The sequence below is a fragment of the Phasianus colchicus genome, chromosome 7 (assembly GCF_987193195.1).
Source record: "Phasianus colchicus chromosome 7, bPhaCol1.hap1.1, whole genome shotgun sequence".
Taxonomy (NCBI): domain Eukaryota; kingdom Metazoa; phylum Chordata; class Aves; order Galliformes; family Phasianidae; genus Phasianus; species Phasianus colchicus.
Window position 1 is genome coordinate 11,260,019 of NC_143442.1, and position 17,321 is coordinate 11,277,339.

At 42.9% G+C, this 17,321-nt stretch overlaps 1 protein-coding gene across 13 annotated transcripts in view; it reads right to left on the bottom strand.

Moving 5' to 3' along the window:
- The window catches only part of GLI2 (GLI family zinc finger 2), a 388,026-nt gene that overhangs the window by 43,828 nt on the left and 326,877 nt on the right, over positions 1 to 17,321 (bottom strand). Inside the window, exon 1 of one of the 13 annotated variants that reach the window (XM_090143700.1) lies at positions 15,751 to 16,084. The exons of the other annotated variants lie outside the window; for them this stretch is intronic. The gene's annotated coding sequence lies outside the window, so the exon portion shown is untranslated. Of the gene's footprint in view, positions 1 to 15,750; positions 16,085 to 17,321 lie in introns of those variants that run through there. 13 annotated transcript variants of the gene reach the window in all.

Genomic DNA, 17,321 nt, shown 5'->3' on the forward strand with positions numbered 1-17,321 from the left:
TTACTTACATGATCTTTTAATTTACGTTCTGAAAGCCCACCTTTTCACACAAGCCTTCCTTTAGCAGTGGAGGTAGAAGGATGACCACCTCAGTTCTTGTGAGATATCCGCCAAAAAAAACACAACACAATGAATAAATCAAAGCATGGCAGATGAGACTCCAAGATAGTTTCTTGAGAGATTAATGATGAAAGCCTTCAGAGAAAAAGAATATTTTAAGAAGGGGAACTTCAAGGAAGGTGGCTGAGGGGAAGAGAGAAATGGAGGGTGGGAGAAAAGGCTTGAAAGCAAGCATGGATAGAAGTCATGGAAGTCACTGGCATGGAAGAGCCAATGAAAGCAATCTAGTGACAGACTGAAGGAGTGATGCAAGCCTGGAGGTGTGTGAATTTCTGGTTCAAGCCACCAGACATGAGAATCTGGTTCTGAAAGCCACAAGATAAGAAAGCTGGGGGGTAAAGATGCTGTGAGTTCATGGCAGGGAGGGGATGAGGGCTTGGAAGCAACTGCAGATTGCAGGGGGCTAGCAAAGTGGGAAGCAGTAAGGAGTGAGATGGTGCCAGGTGGAGAGACAGACCGAATCTCAAAGGCAGAGCTAAGCAGGAGGATGAGGGAGATCTGAAGAGATGTTCAACCAGGGAGAGTGTGGGAAATGGATGCTAGAAAGATGTGCTGGATGTGACACAGCTGTTTATCTGCATCTGACTGATTTCCCTTGGGACACATGGTAAGGATATAAGCACTTTTGAGTGAGTATTTTGCTCATAGCTGTGAAGATAGTGGGCTTGGAAAAACAAATGGGAAGTGTATGTGTGAGGGGAGGAAATCTGAATTTTTCATCCCTGTCTAGTGCCTCCTTACCATGCTACTTTTGGGTGTTGCTTTTCTGCCTTAAAAGAAAATTCACATGCTATGGAGCAGCTTGACATTTTAAAGACTGTACCTACAGTATTTCTGAAAAGTCCTTTTCCATGTTATGCTGGCATTGACCTGTCCTGGAGATAGTACATCAGTGGCAGCAACAGTGTAGCAGTGGAGCTCATGGAGGAGTCAAGCAAACTGAGGAAAATGCTTATTCATTCATTACACTTTAAATCTGCCTTGGCTCCATACCCGTCATATCCCAGAAAGGCAAAAAGGGACCATTCCTCTTCATCATGACTGTAATACAATCAACTGGCTGCAGCATTACTCTAACCAATGTTAACTAACGGAGTCTATGTCAGACATCTATAATTTCATGTTAACAAATTAGGTAGACTCCTGCATTTCCTGGTACCTTGAATGCCCAAGAAGCTCATAACTTTTCTTTATATGCAAAATGTCAGGGAAAGGGCAAACAATGTTATGCCAGAAGACCATAGCCAAATCACTTGGTTGGAATGTGCTGTAAATCATGGGGTGAATGGAAAATGAATCTTTGTTCCAAGGCAGTGTCTTCCAGCATTAATATTGCTGCTAACACCCTCCTTTTCTATTGGGAATGTTCTCTTCCCATAACCCTCCTGAAATCCTATAACTAAGCAAGACACTGAGGAAGGAAAACCTACACCCAATTAATTATAAAATGCCTGAAATTTCTTATTTCTCTCTTCCAAAGTACATGGGAAAACCACTGGACTTCATGCTTTAGAAAGATGCCACGCTTGCTCTAGACAGCAGTAAGCTGCTGTAACCAACTGGAAGTACCAGAAAAATGGTTAACAAAGGGGAATAAAAAGGAACAGGAACAGGTACACCACAGATCTCTACAAAGCCTTTTTAGACACAGCAGTCAGAGGAGTTCTGTAGGAACAGGTGATTGTGATAGCCACACAGAAATATCTCACGCACGCACACCCCAGATACGCTGCTGCTGTGCCGCGTGTACCTGTCTCTGGTGCATCACAGCACAAAGAAGTAAAAGACACACATTCCTATAATAGCAAAGCTTTGGGTTGGAGCCTGACGGGTTTTCAGTAGGAATTAATTTTATTGCCATTTGACACATTTTAAACAGCAACAGCACTCACAGAAACCTCCAAAGGGAAATATTCACGAACAATATATAATAAATACATTGATTTCTAATAATAACCATCTGCCCTAAATCTTCTTGCTGACAGGTTTAGTTGGACCAAAGGCCCCTTTCACATCTACTTCATGACAGTTCCCATCACTACATAAAGACTTTGAAGTGCCCTAACGTGCAGTAAAATGCAAGATAACCTACCAAACTGTCAATATTTCTTCGCTTCTAAAAGGAAATGCTAATGGCACTCAAAGAGCTCAAGATGTAATGTAAGATCTGATCCAGCGGGCTGGCTGATCTAACCATCCTTTCCTTTGCTATGAGGATGTGGAACAGCTAGTAATTACATGCTGAAAAGCAGAACTAGGCAAAAGTTTTCTACTGATAAAACGACTACAAGGAGGAAAGCCTTTTTATTTCTAGTGAGATTTTCTCTCTGAAATGCCCTGTGTTTTCTGTGCAAAGTAAGAGAATTAACAGTAGCCTTCTCTTCCATTTTAATTTCTTCTTTTTAATCTATCTCTTTTTTTTAATTATTTTTTTAATAATCATTAGGAAAAAAAAGGTGAAGCAGAATGAAACATGCATGTTTAAAAAAAAAAGGTCAATACTCAGCAGTTAATTTTCCACAGGGAAAAGATGAACACAATTCAGAGAAAGCAGGACCTCATTCCAATTGACTGTGTTAAACACCTGGCTTTTCTCTATCATCTCCAGCTCGCAGTGTGACACTGAGGAAGGCTCTACTGCAAGGGAAATTAAATGTGATAAGCCAAAGCCCAGTCCTATAGTAAAACCTCAGCACTGGTAGCAGAGTTGTACAACTCATACAGACTTCAAAGGAGCCAGGCTGCCCCCGGAGATCATCAACCCATGATAAGAAGGGATGCGGTGTTTTGTATCATCAACCACGTACTGCCTCAAAATCCATTTGTGTCATTCTCAACAGCTGCTCTCCTGTTCTTTCAGTTAACAATGACAAAGGAAATTCTTACATTTTTCTCAGTTAAGGAGCAGGGAGCTGATGTTCCTCATCTATTTACTGCTGAAAAGTTACACCAGTGCTTTTCAACCTGTGGTTTGCAAAACCTTTGGGAATCACGAAGAACTTCTATAGGTGATGTGAAAGACAGCAAAAAAGCCCTGCAAGCCTCCTATCATTCAGGCTAAATTCACTATACCATGCTTGACAGCCCCACTGAAAATTTTCAGGGAGGCCACAGACTGTAATAGCTTGAAAACCCCTCATTGACCCCGTGCTTCCTGATAGCAATAAAAATTACACAGAAGACATTCACAGAGTAATCACCAACTGCCACCCCATCCATCCACCAACTCCCTCCACCAGCTAGTACCAGAACAGGCATGAACAGATGGAGTCATCTCTACTCTGCCAGCACCAGGTAACCACATCTCCCCAAGTCAGCAGCTCTAAGTACCTACTGCAACACCTCCCTCCTGCCGCCAGCAGCTCACCGCCACGCAAAGGGAGACCTGAGGGCCTCATCTTTCATTCTCTTATCTCATGCAGCTATTCCTTATGCAGACACATTTCTGTATACAAATCCCATTATACTTGACCCTCAGTTCACCCTGTTTCCATTACAACGCTGTAGACTCAACCAGACTTGCTCCAGTGCCAACTCTGTGCTGTCATTCCCTGCGCAGAGTGGTAATAAAGAAATCACTGTTTTAAGCTGACAAAGAACAGATTTCTTACTAAGTAAACACTGATGTTTTGGTAGGGAAATTAAGTTATAAAATTGTGTCTACAAAGGGAGACCATACAGATGGAGTTTGTTAAGAGACAGCAATACAGTCAACAGTGGTTAATTCAATTGCCTGCTACTTATCAGATTTTTTTTAAAGGCTTATCCAGCTTTTGTAAATGCAAATGCAGAAAAACATTCAAAGAGTCATCACTGATTGCTGTTTTAGCTGGAGAGCTATATACGCACGCTTTTGAGGAGGAAGGAAGAGCCCGCCATCATGCATCCATCATGTCTATGTCAGGGTCCAGTAGACACAACATGTACCAGCCAAGGAGGAGAGGACATATGAGCACAGCACAGCTCATCACCATGCCACCATGTGCCAGAGACCTCCATTCACATGTCATGGCCTCACTTCTCCCAGCCACCACTCTCACATGACTTTCACGTGTGTGATGCCCCACACCAATTTGTGATGCCCCATACCTTCAGGTCAGTCAAAAGCAGGGCATTAAGCTCAGCTGTGAAAAGACAGGAAATTCAATGCCTCCAGTACTCAGCTGAGCCTTGAATGAGCCCATCCCAGCCTCAGATGTCAGATTCCCAAAGTGCTCTCTTTGGGAAAAGCATGATGTAAAGTCTCATGTGAGCCAAAAAGATGTTAACGTTGTGTGCCCTTTAAATGATGGACTTAGTTGGTAAAATGAGATGTGCTTAGGTTGGGACTATGTAAATACAATAATTTTATTACCATAAGGTAAAAATGATTTTTAAAAAAGAGCTATTGCTGAGTAATTAAGTCACAAAATATTGATTCTATTTAAAATTCAAAAGAAGGGCTATTAAACATAATCATATTTTAATGAAAACATTTGCAATAGCTTTAATAATTCAGAACAAAATTTAATTTAAACATTTATCTCCAGTTTTGGAAAAGGCAAACATAGGGCCATTGCACTGCGGTCTGGGAATGAGAAAAGAGACTTGCTCAGGTGCAGTGGATTATTTAACCTACTTAGACATCAGTGACAAACAAACCAACCCTGGAAATCGAAGCCATGCCAAAATCCTGGCAGCAAGGCTTTCCATGTGGTAGCAGCCTTTGAAAATCCCATTAGTCTTCCCTTAGCACCTTCAAGTATCTCATGCAGCCCACGCTGCTTGCACTGGGGTGTGAGCTTTTGTGAGCATTCAAGAAGAAGCCAGCTGCTGATGGGAGCTGGATGTCTAAATAAATGTCCACTGGACTGGATGTCTATGAGTTTACACTGGAATCGCACTTCGTATGTTTTGGATTTTGCTTTTGTTGCATCTTCCACTTAATTTGCTGAAGTAAGCAAAGGGCACCATGCATGAAAGTAAATCAGGTTCTAAAAATGTTTTATGGTTTAAATAATCTATAGCATTATTAGAAACCAAGGAAATGCAACTGTCCAGAAGCAAACTTCTACTATTAACAATTCATTTTATGTGCATCACATAACAGTGCAAGTTTTAAAGTCATTCACAATTTAATGGCAAAATACTTACTCTTGCTCAGTGCTCAGTACGTATTTGATACTAATGAACACTGTGAAGATTAACACAACCATTCACACCTGCTGTAAAAGCTTCCAGCCAAAAAAAAGGCACAAGGAAACACAGTTCATTTTCTATGCTCAGCCATTTGAGGGACAGAGCAAGAGCACGTACAGTCAACACTGCCAGCAATGCCCTCTCTATCTTCTACCCTCACCCACCAATAGGGCCACCTAAAAGTCTCCAGTTTCAGTTCAATCTCTAGCTCCACTGTGCTGAGATTTGCTCCCAGATCCTGGAGGCTCTTTCATTTGAAATTCAAAAGCATTCAGAGGAGCACAGACCACAATGAATCATATGCAGAGAGGTTATCAGTGTGGTTTTCACCCACTGAGGATGGTAACAGATGGAGGAGGACACACAGAAAATGCACAGACACAAACACACGAACACACAAATCTTTACTGCACTGGAAGTTTACGGATTGCAGTAATTTCGCTGGTGAATGTGTGAACCACAAAATTGCCCTTCCTGGGACAAAAGCCACCACTGAACACAGAGATGGTAGGGGTGGGGTTGGGTTTAGGAAAGGCAAAGCAATGAAATCAATCACAGCAACCAGAATCTGGATAAAGGCCAGTTTGGCAATGCAGTCAGAAACCAAATGAAGGGACAGGAAACCACTGAACTCAGTGCAATTTTAATGGGAGAAAGCATGATCTGCTCTTCAGAGCAGGGCACCTCGAGGAATTTTCTGACCTCGTCTTCCCATTTACTCACTGAGTTACGTTGGGGCAGGTCACACAACCAATATGCTGCACCAGTTTGATATACCCGAAGCAAGGCAATCTCTGTATGGAAACAAAGCTCAAGTCCCTGCTCTGCTCAGCGTCATTCCTATCAAAACCCATCGCATGCTTCAACAGAAATGCAAACCCTGCTCTGCAGATATCAAGCGTAGAGAAAGCAAGCTGATAGGATCCTGGACCCGAAGGAAAAGAAGCTATAGCCCCCAGTGCTCTCACCTCTCACCTTCCTCTCATTTGGCAGAAGCTGTCTCTTAAACAAACAAACAAACAACTATTTGAAGATTTCTTATTCTTGCGGTAACACTCATCTCGGCACTGACAGGATTCAAACCAGACGCGGTTGTGGGAAATCTGGAGTCATACCAGGTTTAGCTCTCAAATGCCAAGAGAGGTCAAGACCCAGCCAAGCCTTGAATAGATGACTTGCAAAGAAAATCCCAGGACATGGAGGAAGTGGTGTTGGTGAGAGCAGGCCTTTCCCTCTGACTCACCAGGCAATGCCGCATGATGACACTGGTGAGGAACATGAAGCGGCTGTCATTCTCATTCACAACAGTCCCAAAATTCAGTGTATTCATCCTCAACAAAGGTCCCATGGGACTCTCTTAGAAAGACATGGCTTGCAAAATATCTAAGCTGACTCGGTTCCTTGTTAGACTCTTACATTCTGGACATCTCCTCACTGCTGGTCCTGAGGGATGGATTGAACTTTCCTGACCTAAGCTGACATTTGGTTTGGTTATGTGTGTGTAAATGATTCCTTTCACAACGATGGCTGGAAATTCAGTTGGAATTTGGAAGTTTGTTTTTTAACAAGTGACTAAAAAGATTTGGGAGCTGTTGACACTGGTTTCACCATGAAAAGTAAAACCGTGATCAGCTCTCTGTTCAAAGACTTTTACAGGGAATGAGAGACAAACAGGTAATAATTGTACTTAAGCATTCAACAGTACTGGACAAAAGTCTGTAGACACCTTGCTTTTCATATGTTCATGGCATTACTTCTTACACAGGAACAGTTGGGCTGGAGAACTATGAAAAAAGGGAGAAAGCTAGAAATAACTTTTGCATAATTTATCCTCTGGGAACTAACTTCAATATCCTCTCTGGTCTGCAGATATTAGAATCCACCCCAATCTGGGCCCTGCTGTATACCATGGAGCTGAAGTCTCTTTTCATTAAAGCTTAACTTGTACTTTGTCAAAATTATTAAAAGAAACATTACAGAAGTGAAACCCTTCACGAGAATACCAACAAATAATCCGTTACTGTAACAGGTCTGAAGCCAGCTGCCAAGTTTATATTGTCACATGAAAAATCTCCAACATTAACTGTTTTTCCAGCATGACTACACAGGAGTGTTTAGTAAAGATTCCTATTTTATGGTGCCTTCAGAAGAACACCTCTATCCAGGCCAGTATGTGATAAGCTCCTCTAAAGTCAACATTTAAGCATGCATTTCTAATTAAGCATATAGCCAGGTTTTTCCTGAACTGAGACAGCCTTGAAACCAGTTCTGTAGCCTGGATTGCTTCTGGTAGGTTCTTCTGCCTCATCAGCTCATCATTTCTTATCAAATCTCTCCTGCAAGTATCTCTTTCTTTCCTATTCCCCAGTAGACTCAACTTCCTTTCATTTACTGATTTGATGACAGAATGCTTTAATTCCTTCTCTCCCTTATCTTTCTACATTCTGCTATTTTGTCATCCACAATGCACAGTTTTCTCTTGTAAGATATTGTGCTTCACTTAATCTAGCATAAAAGATATATGAAAAAGTATATGAAATCAAATGTTGTATCTCAGAACTCACACAAATAGTCACAAACAAGAATACACATGCAGGAGCATCGCTTTAACGCAGCTGTAAGCCTGAAGCTTTCCTACTGGTCATGTACTAACCACAATCTGGTAGTCCTTCTACTACCAGTGGTAATTTGGGATGTGTGGTTACCCTGTGGGATCTTAAGAGGCTTTCAGATGAAACGCTCAGCCAGCAGGTAACACGTTCTGTAGCTGGTCTGCAAATCAAAAGCCATCTAAGTTGCTCCAGAACCAAACTAGGAAAGCCTCTCATGAAGAAACAAAAGGAGGAATGAGACAAATTCTTCTTCAGGATGCTTTTACAGGATCAAAAGGAAAACACTTCAAAGGCCCTTACAGGATTTAGGAACAGGTTTATTTTTCAGAGAGACTGAAAGCGATAGAAAGCTCAATGCAACCGCACTTCAGTTACACACACAAGCCCAGCATATTTTTTCAGGCATGCCCAAGTGCAACCAGGTGCTGTTATGAGTGCCTTAGATAGCAAGGGGTTGGGGGTAGATAAAATAGGCTGAGGCAGAAAGAAATCCCTCTACTGTGAGGGCAGAAGGCTACTTCTCTGCCTCCCACCATGCTGCAAGGTGCTCTCCCCAACATCAGCTTGAAAAAGTCATAAATGGGTCACATCTCCTTTGACTACTGACTACTGCCAGCAATCATATCACAACTCAATTCCATACAAGCCAATAAAGTGAGTGTGGAGCATGCAGTAAATTTGCTCTTAAAGTGGAGTCTGATCTACTGATACCATATAAACCTTGATTCTCCATAAGCTTGACCTCATGCATTGGCCTACCATAGAGAGGAGGCAGGTCAGAAAACATCCCTATCAGCACTCCAGAAACACAAGAACCATATAACTTGGCAGAACACCTTGGACCCCAAACATACACGTTAATATACATTCATTCCAGTCATTTTCTTAATTTCTACGAGCTTAACACCTCCATCAGGGCTGGCCTGGGGATCCAGAGTTTCAATGGAAGCTGGGGAAGTTTCGCATTAACTGGAGTACAGCATGTTTGAAAAACCCATGATGCCTTTCATTTCTAGCAGTTGACAAGCTGGCCCTCCATTATGTTGAAACCCACAATACCCACTTTGAAAATAACACTGTTAGCCAGACCTAGTAAAGTGGGACTTACAATCTTAAATAATACTTTTAAAAACTGACCCAAGTAATGACCTACACTTTAGCCCTGTTAGTCGTCTACGTAATACCAATGGTGAAACATTAAAGAACAGACATGAAAATCCTACGCTGGAAAATTGTGCAATATCACAAATTCTCAAAACGGTCTGGCACATGAAAGAAAAGCATACGTATGTGGTATTGTCAAATTCAGGGATCTAGGAAGCCCACTTAAATGCACATATTCCCACAGGAGCACACTGCAGATCTGAGATTTGTCACAGTAACAGCACCTACCTCTGCCCTTTCATTTGTGCAGATGTGAGCACACGGCGTTAGCTGCAAGCAGGGTATCCACAACCGCCGTTTTGCCAAATAGGGTCCTTTTTTTTGTTATTATTATTTTTTATTCCTTTCCCCCCAGCCATCTGGGTGGTCCGGGAACCAGCCCTGAAATACCTAGGATCCCTCGAACCACATGTTCTAATCCCAGCAGAGTTGACTCAGTCCTTTATCCTTCCAGGGTAAATTGACTTCGCTGCACTTTATTGCGTGGGGGGAAATTTTGGATGAGATTTTAAAATTTCCGCTCCGCATGTACATTACAAACCCTGCATTTTTTCTTCCAATATCACAAGCCAGCATTCCTGCTATCTGTTTTTTCTCTCTCAGCACCTTATGTTGTTTGCTTCCCCTGGCCACTGTATCTGAAAACCCAGATTAACAGCACCTGAAAAGCGATGTGCTGCAACCTTCATTTTGCAAGCCAATGGGATGGATGGGTTTTGTCCATTTTTTCTCCATGCACTGGAAGGATTTCAGAGAACAATGAAAACGAAGAGGCTGAACAGGCTGATATTTGAGTATACGTTACAGACTGCAGCCTGGTCAGTTCATTATCGCAGGAGGAAGGATATGACAACATGCAGCAAGTATCTGGAAGGGGGTGTTACGTGGGAGGTGTATTAGGTGTAGGAGGGTGATATTCAGGCAGAAAAGAAGGAGGGCAAACTGAGGAGATGAACAGCATGGAGAGCTCTGTAGACTGAGAAAGGATTTGCTACAGGAGCTACAAAAGCAGAAATGGTGAGCCCAGTGCTGGACAGGAGCAGCCCTGGTGCAAAAAAGTCTTCACTGCCTCCTGTCCTCATGATTATAAGAAGCTGGTGAGAGGAGAAACACCATCCAGAGAGGGGATTTATTGAGGATTGATAAAAAGGAAAAGCCAGGAGAGGCGGTGCTCCGCATTTAGCTGAGAAAACCTGGGAAACAAATATGTGACATTGGAGTTTGACAGGGTAGGAGATCGGCACTGAACATTGATCCATTTTCACAGGATGCTGAAAGCAAAGGAAAAGTGGGCTATACCATTGAGATAGCTTCTAAAAGACCTTCACTGCTTAGAAACTCTTTAAAAAGCAGTGGGAGAAGAGAGTTCAAATAAATTTTTTCCTAAAGCACAAGCTTAGCAGCGGATAAGGTGGAAGCATGAAGTCACTTTTAATCTACTATAAAGTGAGGTAAGCAAAGGGATTATCACTTAAGACTCGCTGACATGAAGCTCTGAGAATGACATTTAAAAGCAATGGTGGATTACAGAGTGACATCATATTAAACGAACACATGCCAAAGGTTTACATAAAAGACCTCAGAGATCAGGCTCTTATTCTCAACAGTAAAACCTCCTAGCCATTTTTACACTTTTGGCCGTGATCAGGCTAAATTAGAGCTGCAGTTTTTCATTCTGTACATTGTGGTGTCACAGCCCCAGCAGTTTGGTGGCCCAAATCTTCTGAGTGCTAATGGGCACGGCTTCATCTGAGCTCACTGAGCCCCTCACTTCACTGTGATGATGCCAACACACAGCAGCTGAAGAGCCAATTCAAACGTTTATAAGCCTGATCTGCAGGACCTTGTATCTGACTGCATGGTTCAGTGACTCTGAAACTGCACACCTTGAGGTCCGTCTGGACTTCAGGTCTGATTTTTTCAGAGTATTCTGACAGTTTCAATCAAATACACAGGATCAATCTACGTTCCCAATTTTAAGACAGCATAGATGTGCAAATATTTCTTAGAATAAAGAACACTTGGAAATTTTTACCCATTTTTTCCCCCAGAATGGTATGCAGATTGAAAAACCTACAGAAGCATTCAGGCCTGTAAGACCATTTCAGATTATGCTTGCTCCTTTTCTGGAAGACCACATCTCAGCCTGTCATCCTACTGAAGTTAGAAAACGTGAAGCATACACCTTCCCAGCTTCTGCAGAGACAGGCAGAACTGTGTACTTCTTTTCTGATGCCTGAATACATGCCACGAGCCCCTTCTGAACCGAGTCACAGTTAGTTAGCCTTCACTTCTCAGTTCTCAAAAATTAAGGAGAAAGCACACGTGGAATGAAAGTTCTTTTTTTCTCCAGTCCTCCAGAAAAAGGAGCAGTAGTCCAAAATTTCATCTGTGGTCTACTGGAGGTGGATCAAGTGACCAGCGAACATCAGACCTGGTAGTTTTACAGTGAGAGCAGTATTGATAGTTCCCCAAAGTGCCTCCTGCAGGTTACCAAAGAGCCACTTACAAACAACACACTCCTACTAATTACAGAGCGGGGAGAGGTCTGAACCAGCCTTGCGGAGGGGACCAGCCTCTGCAAACTAGCGTGCACTCACACATTCTTATTTTCCTAAGTAAATAAAAGAAGCATGTGGGAAAGAAGGGGACAGAGTAAATTGGATGTGGGAGCCCCCAAACCTGTTTCCCAAATGAGCGATGTGTCTATTTGGTGAAAGTCGTAAAAATTTGCAAAACACATAAGAAGGTCTCTCTAAGCAGCTGTTTGCTTTGACTCCGGAGGGAGCTCACTGTATCTCCAAGGCAGCACAGTACCATCAATCAAGACCTGCCAAAGATTTTCTCCGCTGGTAGCAAAGTAAACATGAAAACACACATGTTTTATTGGTGCGTACATTCTGCGGTGCAGCCTGGCGGCGTCTTTGCTGCAGGAATGAATGTTACCTGGTCCCATCCCAAGCAACCTGGTGGGATCAAAGCTGGAGCCTCATAAGAGACCGTCCTACAAAGATAACCGCACACCCGGTAACGCACGGGGCCAGCGCCCCTCAGCCAATGCTGGGGGGACAAATGAGAGCCCTGCCAGAAAACAAGGAGCGCTGGTGGGAAAGCCCCCATTGGTTGGGCTGGAGCGTGGTCAGTGCCACACAAAAAAATTCACTGCCAACCTCTAACACCTCTCCACTGAGCGTGTCTGAAGGGAGATTTTTCAAAAGATTTCTATCCTGCAAAACTGAGGAGGGTTTGTGTTTTGTTGTTGATGTTTTTGTTTGTTTGTTTTTGTTTTTATTAGGAACAGCAAAAGACACATCTGTGACAGTAGCAAATTCCAATTCTAAAGCAAAAAACACTGGTATTTCTCAGAACACCGTGATAAGATGAGGATGATTATTTTTTGTATGGCTGAACAACATACTTTCCCTTAACCCTACTTGGCCTCTGTTGGCTGAATCTCACAAAAACAAAGGAAAGAGAAAATCATCCTGAAACATACCCAAAATGGAAAACCATGGATAAAGGTTAAATCTGGAGAATCTGTAAACACTTGAGCCACAGCCTTTTGATGAACAGTCAGTCACCTTGCCCATCTGTGAATTACCCACCTAAGCTGCTCAGGCACACTGGGAGCCAATCCTGAAAAGGCGTTCTCCAATTTTTAACATAGCAAAAGGAAAACAAACTTCAACAAGGAGGGGTAATATGATCAGATAAAGGAAAACTGTGTAGGCTGAATATCAGGAAAAATCTGTAATATATTAAGATCTCAGGGAAATGGAGGAAGATCCATGATTAATACAGATAAAAGCCCTAGCAAAGGGAAATTAAGGGCAACTCCACATTATCATGGTGATGGAACATTCTCTGTCAGTAGGTCTTTGTGAGGATCCACTCTTCTCAAAAGCCACAGAATTTGTCTCATGATTATGAGCTCAGGTTGTTTTTTTACTTTCTAAAATTATTTCTAAATGTGGATAAAAGAACAACAATATTTTGTTAATAAATAATGTCAGGACTGCAACCTGAAACATCACCGGGATGTCAGTAGAAAAACAAGGCTGCTTTTGTTTGTTGCACTGCATAATGCCTGATGAGTTTTAACCACAGTTTAGGAACTACTGTTAAAAAGCTTCTTGCTGAGTCAAGCCTAGACATGCTGTTTACAAGGGCTAGCCCAGAAGGCTCTTGCATTGGCAGGTACTTTTAAGCTGAGCTAAGAGGTTTTCTGTTATTTTTCTTATAGTTTGGAAAAAAAAATAGTTGAGAGTAGCTAAGCACACCTAAAGGGGGGAGTGCAAGGGAGCTATCAGTGCTCACCTGCCTTCCTCACCTGCCGCTTCACTCTGCAGTTGAGAGCTTGATCTTGTAAAGCTGGCTCCAGGAGTCCCCTTGGTTTACAGATGAGAGAGATTTTGCAGAGACAGAGCTCTAGCAGTGTGAGTTTTCACGAGGAAGTTCACTAAAACACAAACTATCTCTTTCACTAAAAAAGAACCTGTTTTAACATATGAAGTGAATTTGGTTCAGCTGTTAACCTCTGAGGACTTCCACTCAGGTGACACTGATCTATGTTCTGCCTACAGCTAATAGTACAGAGTGAAATTCTGACAAATGAATAAAAGCTGCATGCAGGAGATGCATCCAGCACCCACCATTACCCATTCACGGAGCATGGCTGTGCAAGTTAAAGCTCTATGACGATGATACACAAAAGAGGTCAGAACCTGCAAACATATTTCTGTCATTTCTTAGCTTTTGAGCGCTGTATTTGGTGACCTTAACGTCAAACAAATGCTGTTTTGGAGAAAAAGCGTCTCATACAATTTACATGGACCAATATGCTTTCTTTCACTCATTCTGCTCTAACTCTGTAGTCCTGGAAGAGATTTCCTCCCACACTTGGTTTTAATTCATTCCTCACTACACATTTTTGCAGTGTCTGCTGGGCTCCAATCCTGCCTCTCCTTCCATCCTCTATATGATCACTGAGTCCACAACTGGATCAAAATCCAATTAATGTCTTAACTCCACAATATTTCTAATGGCTTGCACTGCAGAGCTCAAGGATCAACTGAATGAAATATTTCATTTTTCCAAACTAGCCAAGAAAGCATCACGATTCCGACAAATTTTTCTTAATGCTAAAGATGAGATCACTTGATAAAATGAAAAAGAAGTATATCACCAAATAAGCAAAAATAACAGGTTACGTAGAAAACTGAAGCGTCCTATTGACTGAAGAAACACTATTTTATCCAGATAAAGTTCTCTAGGAAATATATTTCAGGGTACTATCAACATAATCAGCAACTGCACAGATATACTAAATGCTCGGTGGGGAAGACTCAAACTCTGAAAACTATTTGTCATGGCGCTTAACAAGGAACTGACTGAGACAGAACAACAACAGTGAGCAGAAATGCAGAACATTTTTCAGACCCATCTTTGCATGTGGATCTTTTATTGCTTGTGTTTTCCATATTCCCATCCATATTCTCAAGAAAAGGGTACCAAAGCTTGTCCTGCTCAGGAGAACTTTGCAAACGAGTTCCCTCCAGTTAGGATAAAACAACTTATGTTCTCATTAGGCCAAAAGCAAACAGTGATGTGGGGGAACGCAGCCGCACCACATCAGGCAATCAGGAAACAAACCTTTGACATAATGCAGCAGGCAAGTAACAAGACCCCATAGTTAGCAACAAATGAGACTACACTTAATTTGCTGTGCAATGTTCATGTAATTAGATAAATTTGGTACCAGCAAGACAGCAGACAGCTAGAATACGGGCTTGATGAATTGGGGGCTCTGTCAAACACTGATCAAATTAATCATGAAGCCAAAACTCAGTGACACAAATTGTCTTCCAAACATTTACCACAATTTTCTAGAGTAAAAATATACATTATTTCTCAACGTTATTTAATTTAAAGAGAATGGGTTTCTGCACCACAGGGAAGGGATACAAATTAACAGATATGTATCCACAGAGCCTGCCCAGCCTATCCAGGCAGGGGCACAGAACTGCTATGTCTGCCCTAGCCCAGCTCCATTACCACGTTCTGATTGATTTCACACTGGATATCCTCCAGTGAGGAGGGTGAGTACTGTTTTGTGGTATCTGAAACAGAAACTGGAGGAGATAGAAGGGGAAGACAAAAGAGAAGTAGAACAAAATCTAAAAAAGGAAAGGGCAGGAGATCAGGTTGAAATGTTTGCTGATAAAACTGGAAAAGAAAAAATGGACAAGAGACTAACTCCACAGCTAGTGAGGATTTTCCCAGTGTGGTTATGCACTTGGGAAAGAAAGCCAAGTTGAAGTCGCATTCCCCTGATTCTAAAGCACAGGCTTTGCTTTACTGCAGGAAAGCCCTCTCTAACTGACAGAAAGGCCCAGGACAAGACTGACACATGTATGCACTTGCACGCTCACAAAAGCTGCAACTGATATTTCAGTCTAAGTTGTTTTCAACAAGCCTGCTACCTTCTGTAGCTCCAGAAATGTCACTGAAAACTGCACAAAAATACATGGCCAAGAAACAGTCAGCTGCTCTGCTTTGCTGATTCACTATTCACACCAGCACCCTTCAACACACTGTCTAAGCAATAAGGTTCATCTTATATAAAGTTTCCAAGAAAGCTACATTTCCTCTTCCAAGACCAACAACCAAGTTTTACCTTCAGTAACTCAGAATTCTTTTTCGTGAAAGCTGCTCCTGGGAAGGTGAAGGATTCCAAATAAGGACAGTAGGAATATACCAACAACTCTTCTCAAATCCTATGCAGGATACTCTTGGTTCCCTGACAGACTAACTCAGCCACTGCTAGGACAGCAGAGTATTAACATTAGTGCAGGTGAGCTGAACACCTGACCTGCCAGAGGATATAATTCACAGGGCAGCTGGTGAGCTCTGCGTTGCATTTTGGAGAAAATCCTGTTCCACGACTCCACCAAAATCACTGCTGTGGTGCCCCAGGAAAGATGCAGCACCAGGACTGAAGGGAAGCACAGTCTCAGCATGGTTCCCAAAGTGCCAGCCTGGGGAGAAGACAGAACTAGCCATGCTGCAGCAGCACTGACTTTATCCAGCTTTTTGGGGTGCATGAGTAACCCATGCCAGACATCTCAGCATCTGCTATCCTCTTTCCTAAACGCAGTTTGGAAGATGTCCCTTTCAGAAGTTAGCGTGTGCTGTCTTAGCTATAGCTCTAGCTTATTATCTGTCTCCTAGTACATTTTTTAATTAACCTGTGTTCTTTTTTTCTGCAATTTCTGCATGTATGTGAAGGCAAGCTCAGAACTGCTTCATTAATCTCCGCAGACCCCCCCCAGTTTTGCCTATTCGCATTAGCGACCCATTCTGTTTTTTTCCCCTTTGCACACAGCATGGAAGGAGCTTCTCTGCCCCTTTAAACATCTCGTCAAGCTGACTGCCAGCCAAAAAGACAACTTGTCTCCTGCTAGCATCCAGGGGAATGCCCTATCACTTTTTCCTGCAGCGTTTTGGAAATGGAATAAAGCCCTTGCAGCTGTGGGACTCCACAGATCTTGTGGCTGCTGCCGTCTCCTTTCTTGCCTCCCAGAGGCTGTTCCCCCACTTGCACCCATCCAGAAAAAGCATGGCTCTGCAAACGGCTCTGCAAACAGCTCTGCAAAGCCGCAGAGCAGAGAATCATAAAATCATAGGGGATGGAAGGTCATCTAATCTTTGGGGATAACAGAGGGAACAAATGAGAGCCTTTAAGTGATGAGACCTGCTTCGCTTTCCCTTCCCACAAATTGTTTTTAACCCTTGTGGGCTCTCCTATGCTGAATGCCCTGAGACCTGCCCTCAGGCTGCCATCAAGGGTGAAGGACTTCTGGGAGCTGTGAGACCGCCAACCCATCAGGCTGTCCCTCACCTCCCATGAGGATGGTGTGTTTCAGGGATGAGGAGAAAACCCACTGGCCGCATGGCCACCACATCCTCCCACTCACTTCCCTGCTGGCTCCTTTCCTGCCCGCTCAAAATTCATAGGAGGTGAACCCAAATCTCTCTATAAACGTGTCCTCACCACTCTCCAAGACCACTGGGTTGCCATGTCTAGGAGACTAGGAGACATGGACTAGGAGACCAGTGTGATTCTCCCAGCCTGGGCACAGACCTTAGCAGCATTTGTAAGATCTCATGAGGAGGACCCCATCGAAACCCATGATCCTGCCCCTCTAGACCGCATGTAGACACCAGAGTCACTCAGCCTGTCCATGC